General features: G+C 34.5%; 1 protein-coding gene across 3 annotated transcripts in view; it reads right to left on the bottom strand.

The window, feature by feature from the left end:
- Positions 1-2,540, bottom strand: part of Mef2 (myocyte enhancer factor 2) — a 333,366-nt gene extending 330,826 nt beyond the window's left edge. For 2 of the 3 annotated variants that reach the window (XM_072546699.1, XM_072546696.1), the window contains exon 1: positions 2,110-2,540. The gene's annotated coding sequence lies outside the window, so the exon portion shown is untranslated. The remainder of the gene's footprint in view (positions 1-2,109) is intronic. The other variant, XM_072546702.1, reaches the window with a different exon arrangement.
- Positions 2,541-12,970: the final 10,430 nt, after the last annotated feature.

Raw genomic sequence — 12,970 nt, 5'->3', positions numbered from 1 at the left:
AATAAATCATAAGAAAAGTTTTAGACTAACTTCAAATTGATAAGGATAACTTAAAAAGTATGGCAAATGTAAGATCCAGAGATATTACGCTAATTTGTAGACTGTTAAAAGAAAGAGTAAATAACGAATTGTTGAAGTGAATAATACGTATATCGTGCATCTTCTTCTCATTGCGTCGTTTCCTTCCGAAGATTGTCGATCCAAACGGCAATTGTGGTTTTGGAAACTGCAGTATGAAAGTGAGCGAACAAACTACCTCATCACGTCCTTAAAACCAAATGATAAACAAAAACTTCTGGTTCTGGCACATCATGTTATTTATGCCAGTGGTTGCCGCAACAAATTAAGTTAACACAATTTAGTTATTGCCTATGAATTATTAACAAGGTCCAGACTTAAATTTAAAGTTCATTTTTTTCGGTGCATTCACCCACAGAAGACAATAATGTGCTTCATACAAAACCAAAATTTACAAAAATATTGTTTGGTTTGACATTTTCTATAATATTTAGAATATTCTCCTAGAATATTCCCCTTTTATTTTGGTGTATTTCGAATTTGGCTAGGGACTGTCGAATATTTCTTGGTAAATTTAATACAGCGGCTCTTTTTGAAACGTTTGCTTTTACCAACTCCAATCCCAATTAGGGACGTAGGACATTGTTAGTTGATGAATGCGTATATCCCGGCAACACACTATACGACGAAATCATTTTGTCTGCAGTATCAGCAGCACATTTTGTGGCATTGTAAAAAGTAATGATTTCTATGAGATAAGATATAAGTTATATAGGATAAGAATATTTCAATGCATTAAAATTAAAGAAAAATAAAACTCAATTTGTATTTCTCAGATTTCTATTTTAATGGGATTTTTATCTTAAAAAGGTGTTATAACAAATAGTCCGGTTACAGAAGAAAAAAGTTTCCCTAAAAATCAATAATAAACCCAGGTAGTAATCACATTCAAATAGAAATTAATATCTTTGCACATTTGCATAAATTGTCTGAAATAATTTGGTAACTCTAACTACTATGTATATATTGCGCAATTTGCGCAGTATACGACAAAACACAACACCGCATAAAGTGAGGCATCCAAAAATGCGATACATCGTCAAACTATTGGTTGACATCAGAAAAGATATTTCCGGAAACAGAGGGTTTCCTAATTGCCATTAGGGAACAGATAATTCCAACCAAAAATGAATGTACAATAAGCCAATTGGTTGACGTATGACCGGTATATAACAGACACTTTTCGAAAATAAAACTACCTGAACCAGAAATTTGTTGCTAATGAATAAAACGATATCACGAGATATTATAAAAATCTCAAATTATATATATACTAGTTGGTGATTGTAATAAAAGAATTAATTCAATATTAATATGATGATTTTTCACCATCTCGGATTTATTCAAAAGTAGCAGGTTTACGAAAAATAAGTGTAAATAAAAAAGCTGTTTTGATGATAAATTGCACCCGAACTTCTGCAACCAATATTACAGGATTACATGCTCCATCTGTTGCATTCTGTCTTTAACTGGATACTGGAAAATTGTTGTTACCTAGTACTGTTTACTTAGAACAAGAAATATTGTTTTATTCTCATCAATTAAAGTGATACAACCTGTTTTTCTTGTATATATGTTTCAAGTTTTGCATCAAAAATGGAGTAAATTTAAAAAATGTAAGTTAAAATGTAAATGCAAAAGTTGAGGGGTTAATCAGTTTCCTACATTTTTGCTGAAACTAAATCTTTCGTTTTTTGATAATAAGAATTAAGGATCATTCCTAGAAACTCGTGAATCTTTTGAATGTCAATTCTGGCGCGCTACAGAGGACACAGGTCATAAAGGGGGCTAATTGAATGTATAGGAAGATTATTATTTTATAATACTATTATTAATAATTATAAAATAATAATAGTTGACCTCTACCAGCCTTTTACAGTCTTTGAATAGAGACCTTCAATGTCAATAGCGAAATATTGTTGAAGGCCACTTAGCACGTTAGGTGTTAGGAGTATATAAGGAATTAACCTATACATTACATGTTTCAATATTAATAAATAGGGGCTATAATATTTCTATTGAAAAGCTTACCACAAATTTAGCGGTGTACTTTTCACACATCGACAACAAAACATAAGACAGTTCGAGACACTTGCGCGTATACATGTCACTAACAAAGTTATAAGTGCACTGGTCCCCCCGCTCACTGATAGCGCCGATCGGCGCTATAACAAGCACCCACTGTGACGTCAACGGCTATTGATTCTGGAGTACACCAATGGTGAAAATCAACACACAAAAATTGCTTTTGTTTACAGCTGACTACAATAAAAAAATGCAACATATATGTGTCTTCCGAATCTACACTTGTATATTTTTTGTTAACTGGTTCTTTGGCAGACAACGCTTCCCGATGATGTCATTCTGACATCACATTTTAACTAGCTTCGGGCAAAATTAAGACCTTGATTCTGATTGCTGTTTGGAACCTTCCGTTAAAATTGTATTTATAAAATTTAAAAGCGTTTTTCATAATGTACAAAATAATAACAATGCCTCATAAATGGAAGATTTTAAAATATAAATAATGAAATAAATATATCAAAAAACATATTTGTCAGTCGTCAACAAGTGTGATGGGTAAATCAACAAGTTGTAGTTTCCTGTACACATCTGCGAAAACGTAGCCTGGAGTTATGCAACTAACTATCCAACACACCCATAAATTTACAGAATCTTATTAACAAACTTTATTATAATATCATTTCACCAAAACCATTTAACAAAAAAGGGTAAAAACATGAAGTAATAACTTGTTGATTGATGTAAATATTGGGTATTGACATTTTGTAACCCAAAGAAGATGGATAAACTGGGTTAAGCTAGATTAAAATATGAGCATTGGACAAGAAAGGCGATAAACGTAGCTGAAAATTAGAGCTGTTTTCCGAATTAGAATTTATTTAACTATTTACCGGATACGATTAACTTCAGACAATTTTACGCACCCACATCGGATACGAGTGAAGAGGAAACAGAAGAATTCTACCAACAATGTAGAAGAAATAAAGCGTGGTAGCATAAGACCACTTCTTTTTACACAGATTTCACATAATTTTTGCATTATATTTTTGTTAATATGACAACTAAAGAATTTTTTATCCTGAATTAGTAAAACTAAGTTTGAAAAATAATAAAACAAAAACCATTTATTATATTAACATGTAATTACACACAAAGTTGGGAATTTCTAAAGATGGTTATCAGCTTAAAGATTTCACTAATTACTTCATTATTACTTAGGTATATAGGTATTTAAGGAACATTAAAAGGGACAAACCCTGTTTCCTGTTACAGGTAGACTATATTTATTTTAAGACACAATTTTCAAAATATATTTCTCCACGAAATATATTAACGATGTTTATTGTGACGTTGTTGGTTTATTAAATTGATAAACGAAATTTCTGTAATAAAATTGGTTTCCACGTTAATAAAAATAAACAAAATAATTCAATTTTGACGTTACGAACTAAACCGTTACGAATAGTGGTAGCTACGAACTGTGGATGTTACGAAATACCGCCGTTACGAATTGACGGCATTATAAATTGATGTCTTGTCACGATCGAGAGAGAATCAAATGATCAAGTGTTGGAAAGAATGCATCAAGATAAGGAACAACAGTTAAACGAAAAATAAGTAGTTTATTTTGGCCATGGACACGATAAGTTTGATTTTCTGCATTGAAAGAAAGAAAGACCAAAGGAATGCGATTCATGAAACAAAACAAGTATTCCAGAAGAATTTTGGATAGGGAAGTCCAGGAGATGGCACATGAAGAAGAAGATACGATTAAGCTTATTTGATACTCTTTTGGTCAATTCATCAACAATATCTAATATTTTTATTAACTAAAATAATTATAAATATTGTTATGAGATTAAATCACAATTGATTTTAACCCTGTACTGCCCAATTTTTTTTTAACTTCAAAAAAAATTTCTTCTGTTACATACTTCCAGGATAGGATCAAATTAAAACATTTTTGAAGATTTTTTTTTAATTCTTTATTTCCTTTGTTTCATAAGGGTTTGTGACTCTCAAGTTACAATGGGAAAAAAAGTTAATTTTTATGAAAGTCCACAAAGCAATTAGAATTAGGCGTAAAGCACAAATTTACATTACATTTTTCACACAATACTTTTGGTACGCCTAGGCATCCCGGTTTCTTGCAACGTCCGCGCTTTTCTGAAAATTTAGGCCAATGGCCTATTCCGTCTTTCCGTATGTTTTTCTCCGGTAGAGAAGCGATAGGTCCTCTTTTCCTTTTCTGCTCGATTTCTTGTTCTATTATAGATAGACTGGGCCTTCCCCTCTTCTTGAGTCTCTCTTTACCCTCTTGACAAAGACAAGCGGCAATAGATGCTTTGAAATCTAAAAGACTTAGTTCATCGGTCTTTCTTATACCAAGTAACTGCGTGTCTCTTCTATAAAGTAACCAAGCGTTCACAACTGCTAAATCAAATATATGGAACACAATGCGGAGGTACCACTTTTTAGAACGAATCCTAGTTCTATATAAAGCCATCAACGAGTCCATTAAGTCCACTCCGCCCATACATTTATTGTAAAATGTTACAATGTTAGGACATTCCACAAGAATGGTTTCTTTCTTTGCTTTGTCCCATCTTTGAACTTGACTTGTAGGATACGTGCCTACAAACGAACTCAGTAAATGCACCGGCTTGTTGTCGTACCATTTGACTGCTCTAAGGGTTATTCCTTCTTTCTTGTAGACAAGTTCTTCAAAACTCCCCCTTCCTTTCTTTTTCATATCTTTGTCGGTAGAGAAATTACATCCTTTTAATCTGTTAGGACGCACCGTACCTACAGAAGGAATACCCAACTTGTCCAGTTCAATTTGCAATTGCATACTTGTAAACCAGTTATCAAAATATATCTTATGGTAAGCATTTCTTGGAATTATTGTGGCTAATCGAAGAACCACATTTCCGCTGACTCCAACATTTGGTAAAGATTCTGGATGCTCTTCTTTACCAGTATATAGTTCAAAATTATATACAATTCCGTTGGTATCGCATAGGAGAAACGCTTTATAGCCCCACTTTTTTGGTTTGTTTTTTATATACATTTTTAGACTATGTTTTCCTTTGAAAGGAATAACTTGTTCATCCACTGATAGTTTTTCTGTCATTGGAATTTTCCGAAAATTTTCTATAACTGGTTCTAAAAGCGGTTTGATTTTGTATAACTTATCTCCGGGAATTATCTGACTATTGTCATTGAAGTGGATATTGTTTTTTATTTGTTCCCAGCGATTCCGACTCATAGTTTCTGCAACAACTGAAATTCGAGTAGATGCTTTCCAGTACATTCTAGTTGAGGGTAAACCATACACTGACATGAACAAACATACACCGAAAAACTGTTCTATTTCGTTCTTGTCCACATTTAAAGATTTTTCGGTGTTCTTTTGGGTAGAATACAGATTTGTTTGATAAACGATATTGTCCAAAATATTGTCATCTATCATCGTTCTAAAATACTTGATTGGAGTATACGGGTTTTCAGGTTCTGGCGGTAAACTACCTTTCCAAGGTTGAATTGGCTGTGCAGAACGACTAGTAATTCGTTTCCATGTGATATTCTGATGATTGAGCACGTCATTTTCGATGTCATTGTCATCCTCCTTTTCATTATCATCTTCCTGGTTCTCATTATTGTCTTCCATATCTTCCAGGCACACTTCTTCCGAACAAACATTTTCTGAAATATGTACCACTTCATCATCGTCACTGTCGGATTCTAGAATGGAATCTTCAGAGTCATATCCACCAATGTCTCTTATTTGAACATTATTTAGTCCTTTCTTGCCATAAAATGATTTTACACAGATAGGTTCCATTTCTGTTACGACCTGCAAAAAAAAAATATGTTATACATTATGGACCATTGTAACTTTAAAGTTACACAACATTTTTTACTCACAAAATACCTAATATTTTATTATCAGAGCATATATTTGCTACAATAAGAATCAGATTGTACTTACTTTTAGTTTTATTTTTTTTAAGTCGTCAGCTAGTACAGAAAATACTTGAAATTGTGATCAAAGTCACCTACTATAACGCTGTAACACTACTAACGACAACACACTACAATTGCTAGAATCTATGCATAAAATATGACCTTGTGTATGATTGGAATGCTTTGTGGTAGACAGCTGTCTGTAACCTTACGGAAACAACGGACGTTTACGGAAATATAAGGTTTAGAAAATATTTTATGACTTTTATTCAGTATGTAACTTGAGAGTTACAAGGGGCAATACAGGGTTAATGAAAATTACATTTTACATTTGTTTTGAAGTTTTCGGATTTACGGATTTCGATATATATGGCACGTTGTACCATCTTGGTGAAATGTAAATCCTCCATCTGTCAGTTTCAAACTTAGATGAAGATAATAACTGAATCCTGTTAACGTTGCACCCAGTTTCTTTTGCTCATAAAAATTGTTTTCTTTGTTTCTTTATAATAAGTGGTTTTTCCTTTGATTACAGTGAGATGATAAGTTTGAATATTTAAGATGAGATAAATGTTGCTTGTAAAAACTTACCTTGTAGACCATATTCCGCTTTTTATTTCTCCTAAAATAAGTGTCTTTTGAAGTTAGTCTACCAACAGCAACAATTTTAAAGCCAATTCCCGAGAAGAAGCCCAGCAAAGTATCCGAGAAGAAGCTCAGCAAAGTGTCCGAAGAGCACGCTCATCCCTTTTGGTAATTTTTGAAGTACGACCAGTTTTGTCTTTTGTTTCAACATTTCCCTTTTTTTAAATTGTGTTATTATTTGCTTTATTTGTGAAAAAGAAAATTGTGTTGCCATTTTGTTTTTTTTTTTTCAATTCATATGTCTCAATCATTGAGAAATTTTGTAACACATGGGACCCATGGGACATTTTTAATGGGTCATTTGACCCAGCATGAATAACATAGTAAATCTATACTACAATATGTAATAACTTTAGAAACTATGCCACCAATTCTTATCGGTACACAAATTGGGGTTCAAATTAAGGGTTACGCTTTAGATTTATGACCCGTGTCCCAGCCAAAATGTACGGCGTTGTAAAAAATAAAAAATAATCTATATACCGATTCGAAACTTTGGGTGTGAATGCCGTACTGTGTCAAATTACCGAAAATGGGGAAAAAGTTTTTCGAAAATAAAAAATTTTCTCTGCTCCTGGTACCAATATTTTGAATCGCATTAGGTCGCAGGTCATTATTTTTGTACCTAGCCAAGTTATAAACGCTGTACAAAATGTTTGTCCAAACAAAAAAAACTTACCCCTTTGAGTGGTAAGTTTATCTTATCTGTGACTCAGATGTACCGATAAAAATTTCGGTATTTCGGTGACGGCATAGTTTCTAAAGTTGTTATTACATATTGTAGTATTCTTTTATGTGATTCATGCTGGATCAAATGATTCATTAAAAATCCCCCACGGACGTTTAGACTATAGTAGTGCCAGTAGTGCGTTGTGTCAGCGCAAGTGGCTCGATTTCTTCCCCCAGATGTGATTGTAGAGAAACCATTCCTCAGTGAACGAGTTAGTATTCGGTGTGCTGTGTCTGGGCATGGGTTAATTGGTCCTTATTTTGTTGAAGGTGAGAACGAGCATACAGTTACTGTTAACTAAGAGCGTTACAAGATGGTATAGGCGTGGCCAAGTTTTTTTTAGTGTGGGTTGCAATGCTGAAAATCACGCCCCACCCAAATATACATTTTTTTTTAATTTATAGTGATCATAAGAAAAAGATGGGTGACCACTTTCACATATATATAAAACATATATTAAAAATTCAGATTGACTTTAAAAGTGTGTTATAATAACATATTACAATACCATTCGTCGCTGGAATGGTACGATTTTTTTTTTTTAATTCTACAACTACATTATTTTTATATTTAGAGCAAGTTATTGTTCAACAAAAGACACCATTAGATATTCCAAACAGTCTTGCAGCATTGTCGATCGAAGTATCGATTTTATTATGCACAGCTTAGAAAATCTTCTCCCACAAGTACAACCTGTTACAGGAATTGTGGCAAAATGTATCCTTAGTTGGTAATACACTGGAAACATTTTTTTCTATTATGCTGAGACATCCAATAGAGTCAGTCGAGAGCTTTCGAAGAATTCAAATCAAAATATTCTGAGGTACATTTTAAATCTTAATTTCCTAGCTCATCTATATTGAGCGATATGATCTTGCCTACTGAATAAATAATTTTTTTTTTATTCTTGGTCAAATTTATCATTTGATAACTTAATCATTCGGTCTAAAAGCGGATAAAATACAAAGAGTTAGGTTTTTTGTAAATTTTTTTTAACGTTATCCTAAAACTAAATATGAATTATTAAATTTGCCAGTACTGCGTACTAGGGCTTCTTCTGATAGTAGAGCTACGAATTATCTAGACTAGATGTTTGCCAGGATTTGCTGTTTTGGTCTTCTGTGATTCCATTGATGGAACGCATCATATCTTATTATCTCTCGCAAGATCGGACTTGAGTGATTTTCTAATTCCACACACTTAATTCTGGCTTTTTCTGCCATTTTATCTATCACCCTTACTTGTTGCAGTTCTCTGAACAGAAAGCGTTAAGCGACGTATCTGGGTACATTTGCCGCTTCTCTGAGGCTGTTATTGTGAGCTGCTTGTATTCTCGTTTTATTGGAAGTATGATGCTGTTTGTTTGACCGGCACAAAACCAGGCTTATTAAAGTCCTAAAAGATTGCTAACGCAAGTTTCTATTCTGCAACAAGCGACTTTTACAAACTCTTTTGTAATAAAAACAGACGCAAGTTCGTATGCACTTGGCGCATGTCTCCTCCAGGCTGAGGGAGAAAATGAAAAGCCGATAGAGTATGCAAGTCGCTTACTCATAGCGGATGAACGTAACTATAGTACGACAGAGCGAGAAGCTTTAGCTATAGTATATGTAATTAATAAATTCCGGGGTTACATAGAAAGGTTGCCTATTATTGTTAAAACAGATCAACAACCACTAAAATGGTTAATGTCAATAAAATCTCCTACTGGTCTACTTGCTAGGTGGTCATTGGAAGTGCAAAGTTACGACTTACGAATTGAATATGCTCCTGGACAAACGAATCGTATCGCTGATATGCTATCAACGCCTATTTGTGGTCCAGACACGAAAGATATTTGTGACCTCTGTACATCGCAATGGATCTACCAACGATAAGCAATAAAAAACTTAGAGAGGAACAGTTCACGGACTCACAGCTCAAAATAATTATTAATTGCCTTAAATCTGATGAACCTGAATTGATAGACACCAATCGATATACCGATCGCGGATATGTCATCAATCAAAGAGTCTTGTATCGGTATAATCAGGACCTTAATGTGACGACGCTCAGTTAGTAGTGCCCCAAAGTAAAATAATCGATGTTTTAAAAGAGTACCATGACATGCCCATTGTAGGACATTATGGTGTCGAACAGACGATCCAAAGAATTGCTTATCGTTACTACTGGCCTACCATTAAGCGATATGTTATAAAGCATATAAAGACATGCATCGACTGCCAAAGGTACAAACCTTTGAATTTGAAACCGGCAGGTCTGATTGAAAGACACAAGATGGACCAGAAAACTAACTAATTGACTGGCGCCCACGAGAAGACAAACACAGCAGAGGACGACCACCAACACGCTAGATGGACGACATTAGACGAATATCCAAGAAATGGCAACAAGAAGCACAGAACTGTGAAGAGTGGCGAAAAATGGGAGTGACCTATGTCCAGAAGAGGTTGTATGATGATGATGATGAGGTCTGATTCGAACACCTGTGTTGGCACAACGCTTTGAATGCGTCGCAATTGATTTAGTGGATCCACTACCTGTGACTGAAAAAGGAAACAGATGGATTTTTGCAGTGGAAGATACTTCCACGAAATGGATAGAACTATATTCGTTAAATCAATCTACTGCGAAGGAGTGCACAAAGGTATTACTAAGCGAAATAAGTTTACGATACGGCGCACCTCGTAGAATAATAAGTGACAACGGACCCCAATTTGTTAAGAAAATAATGCAGCAGTTTACATACTGCCTAGGTATTCAGCAATCACTTATTCCTGTGAGTGTTACCAGTATACGTTTCTCCATGAATACAGAACCAAGGTTAGCTACTGGTTATTCCCCGGCATATTTTAACTTTGCGCGGGAGCTACGTACGCCCACAGATGAGCATAAAGACTTATGAGCTATTATCGCAAGTGAAACGGTTATTCCTGAGATAACGCTTTACTTACGAAGAGATACATTACACAGACATTTTATTAAGTGCACGAGAAATTAATGAGTTACGTCAAGACGTTTCGAAATTCTATGCAGATTAACATTTTCGCGAAACTGTTGTGTTTAATAAAGGACAGAAAGTCTTAGTAAAGATTCACAACCGTAGCAAAAGTGATGCAGGATTGTCTTCTAAATTTGCGCCGGGTCACGATGGCCCATACCTTATCCTTAACCAACTTTCTCCTACTTCGTACGAGTTAGAAACCCTAACGCACTCTGATGTATCTATTGGAAAGTACCATATGTCTGCTCTTCATCTTTTTGTGGAAGATGATTCCAATTCGACTATAATACCCCTTCATGAGCTGCGTAGTAGAGGTCGAACTTCAACCACGTTCCAGAAAGATGTCGCAGATAAAACCAAAGGCGCTATCCCTAAACGACATCCAAAGTCAACGCAGCAATCTAAAAGTTCTGGTTCCACAAGTTTTGGTGTACCTTCAACCACATCCAGCGACCCCAGAAGTACCTCTTTGCCTACAAAGAGTGATTGTTCCATTCAGAGACCCAGACGTTCCAAACGTCGTCGTAAGCGCCACCAAGATGATCATGTATGATGCCCGAGGTCTGTTCTAAGCCCTCCCCAATAGTTAGTTATTTTGTTTTTTATCAGACATACTCTACGTCTGATCCAAAGGGGGAGGATGTAACACAATTAATATCTGGCATCACTGCCAGTTGATGACTGAGCTGAGAACTTTTATAGAAGAGTCAAATATAATAATAGCTGAAGGCAAGTTTGATCTCAGAGGGTGGGAGTATACAGGCCAGGTCCCCGATAACACTGTTGACGCCTCTACCCAGGTTTTAAGAATAAAGTGGAATATAATGGATGACACCTTATGTCTAAAACAAGATGATGAAAATACAGATCAACCTTTTGATAAACTTATAACTAAAAGAGTAGATGGGAGAACTTTATCCAGAAAAATTTTGCATAGACGAAAATTCTTGAAGGATCTTAGGTGAAGATTTCGAAGTGAGTACCTCGGTCAGTTAAGATTGTGGTCTAACAGGAATCTCAATCAGCAAGTCAAAGTGGGGGAGGTAGTATTCTTGGGAAACGATCAAGACAAACCGACAACAGTGTAGAGGCGATCAACAATCAAGGATCACTTTCGGGGAATATGTGCGAAAGTGGCTATGGCCGAGAGTGGCGCGGAAACGGGAGTATCTGAAAGCAGAGTACCCGAAACGAAAATAATTGTTACGCGAAGTGGGCGTAAACAAACTCCCTGTGCGGTATATGAGATAGATTTTGTTTTTTTATCTATCTATTTCTCTTTGTCGTTGTTTTAACGTTCATCGTATTTTGTTGATATTGATGTCTCTGATAATTTTGTGAACCATGTTTATTTTTTGTGTAACAAAAGGAAAATGGCTCAAGTGTGGGAATGTTAGAGCCATTTAATAATCATTAATATCAGTTTCGGTTTTATACACCCCGTATGGTAAGGTCTTAAAAAAGCGTCCAGTATTAAGTGGATCGAGTGTTACCGGTTTGTTACTATAAAAAAAGTAACGTAAGACAATTCAGCACTATTTGTTTAAATTAGGCGGCGTTTATTTTGTAGGACAGTTCGAAAAGTTTATGAATGGAGTTGGGATGGACGGCGCGGTGAATTGATAACATTACATTACCGTGCCACGATTTTTATTATTTTATTCACATTGTTATTAAACGATCCATAAGAAATAAACTTTTCTTGTTTTCAAAGTGTGACCGGCATTTTATATTTTATTTTTAAAACTTTCTTTTTGCTAATAGAAGTTTTGCTAACATTAGACTTTTTTCAATCGAACCGTGTACTTGGTGTATAACGGGTAGTTTTACATCAATGCACACAACAGATGCTGATAACAATTTCATAGAATGACGGAACGTAAGAGTGACACTGGTATGGTTGCCGCGTATTGAAGAATATCGGAGACTACCAACATATAATAATAATAAAGGCCTTTATTCATCACATATTATTTACATAAATTAATTATTAATTAAAAAAGCTACAGGCGAGTTTCAGTTCAGGAAATGTACAGTACGAAGCAGTGACATATCCTGTCTGTTCAGCTAATCTGAGCAAACAAATAATAAAAAAAATATCTAGAATTTTAACCAATTAATAGTACTATTTATATAAAAACGAATCAAAATGTAATTTAAATAAATTAATAATATTAATATGCACCCTAAATGTAAGTTCTACTCATTATAATTATGTATGTTATCAAACCCTACCTATGCAATATGTCGTAATTTTTCAAAAACGAACTTTTTAAATTTGTTTTGAGTAAAATTGAGAGCAGTGATATTATTATTCATAACTTGGGCTATATGATATGTAAAGGATCGCTTGTAGTGCTGTGTACGATGATAAGGTATAGAAATGTTGTTTTTATGTCTAATGTTAATATTGTGTACATCAGTACGGAATTTTATTTCATTATAGAGATATGGTGGGGTTTTAAAAATAATAATTTTTTGGAATTGACAAGTTTAATGAAAATGTCATCTGAGTTTCATAC

The sequence above is a fragment of the Diabrotica undecimpunctata genome, chromosome 10 (genome assembly GCF_040954645.1).
Source record: "Diabrotica undecimpunctata isolate CICGRU chromosome 10, icDiaUnde3, whole genome shotgun sequence".
NCBI classification, from domain to species: Eukaryota; Metazoa; Arthropoda; class Insecta; order Coleoptera; family Chrysomelidae; genus Diabrotica; species Diabrotica undecimpunctata.
The sequence above is the reverse complement of the archived record's forward strand: the minus strand, read 5'-3'. Positions and strand labels throughout refer to the sequence as shown.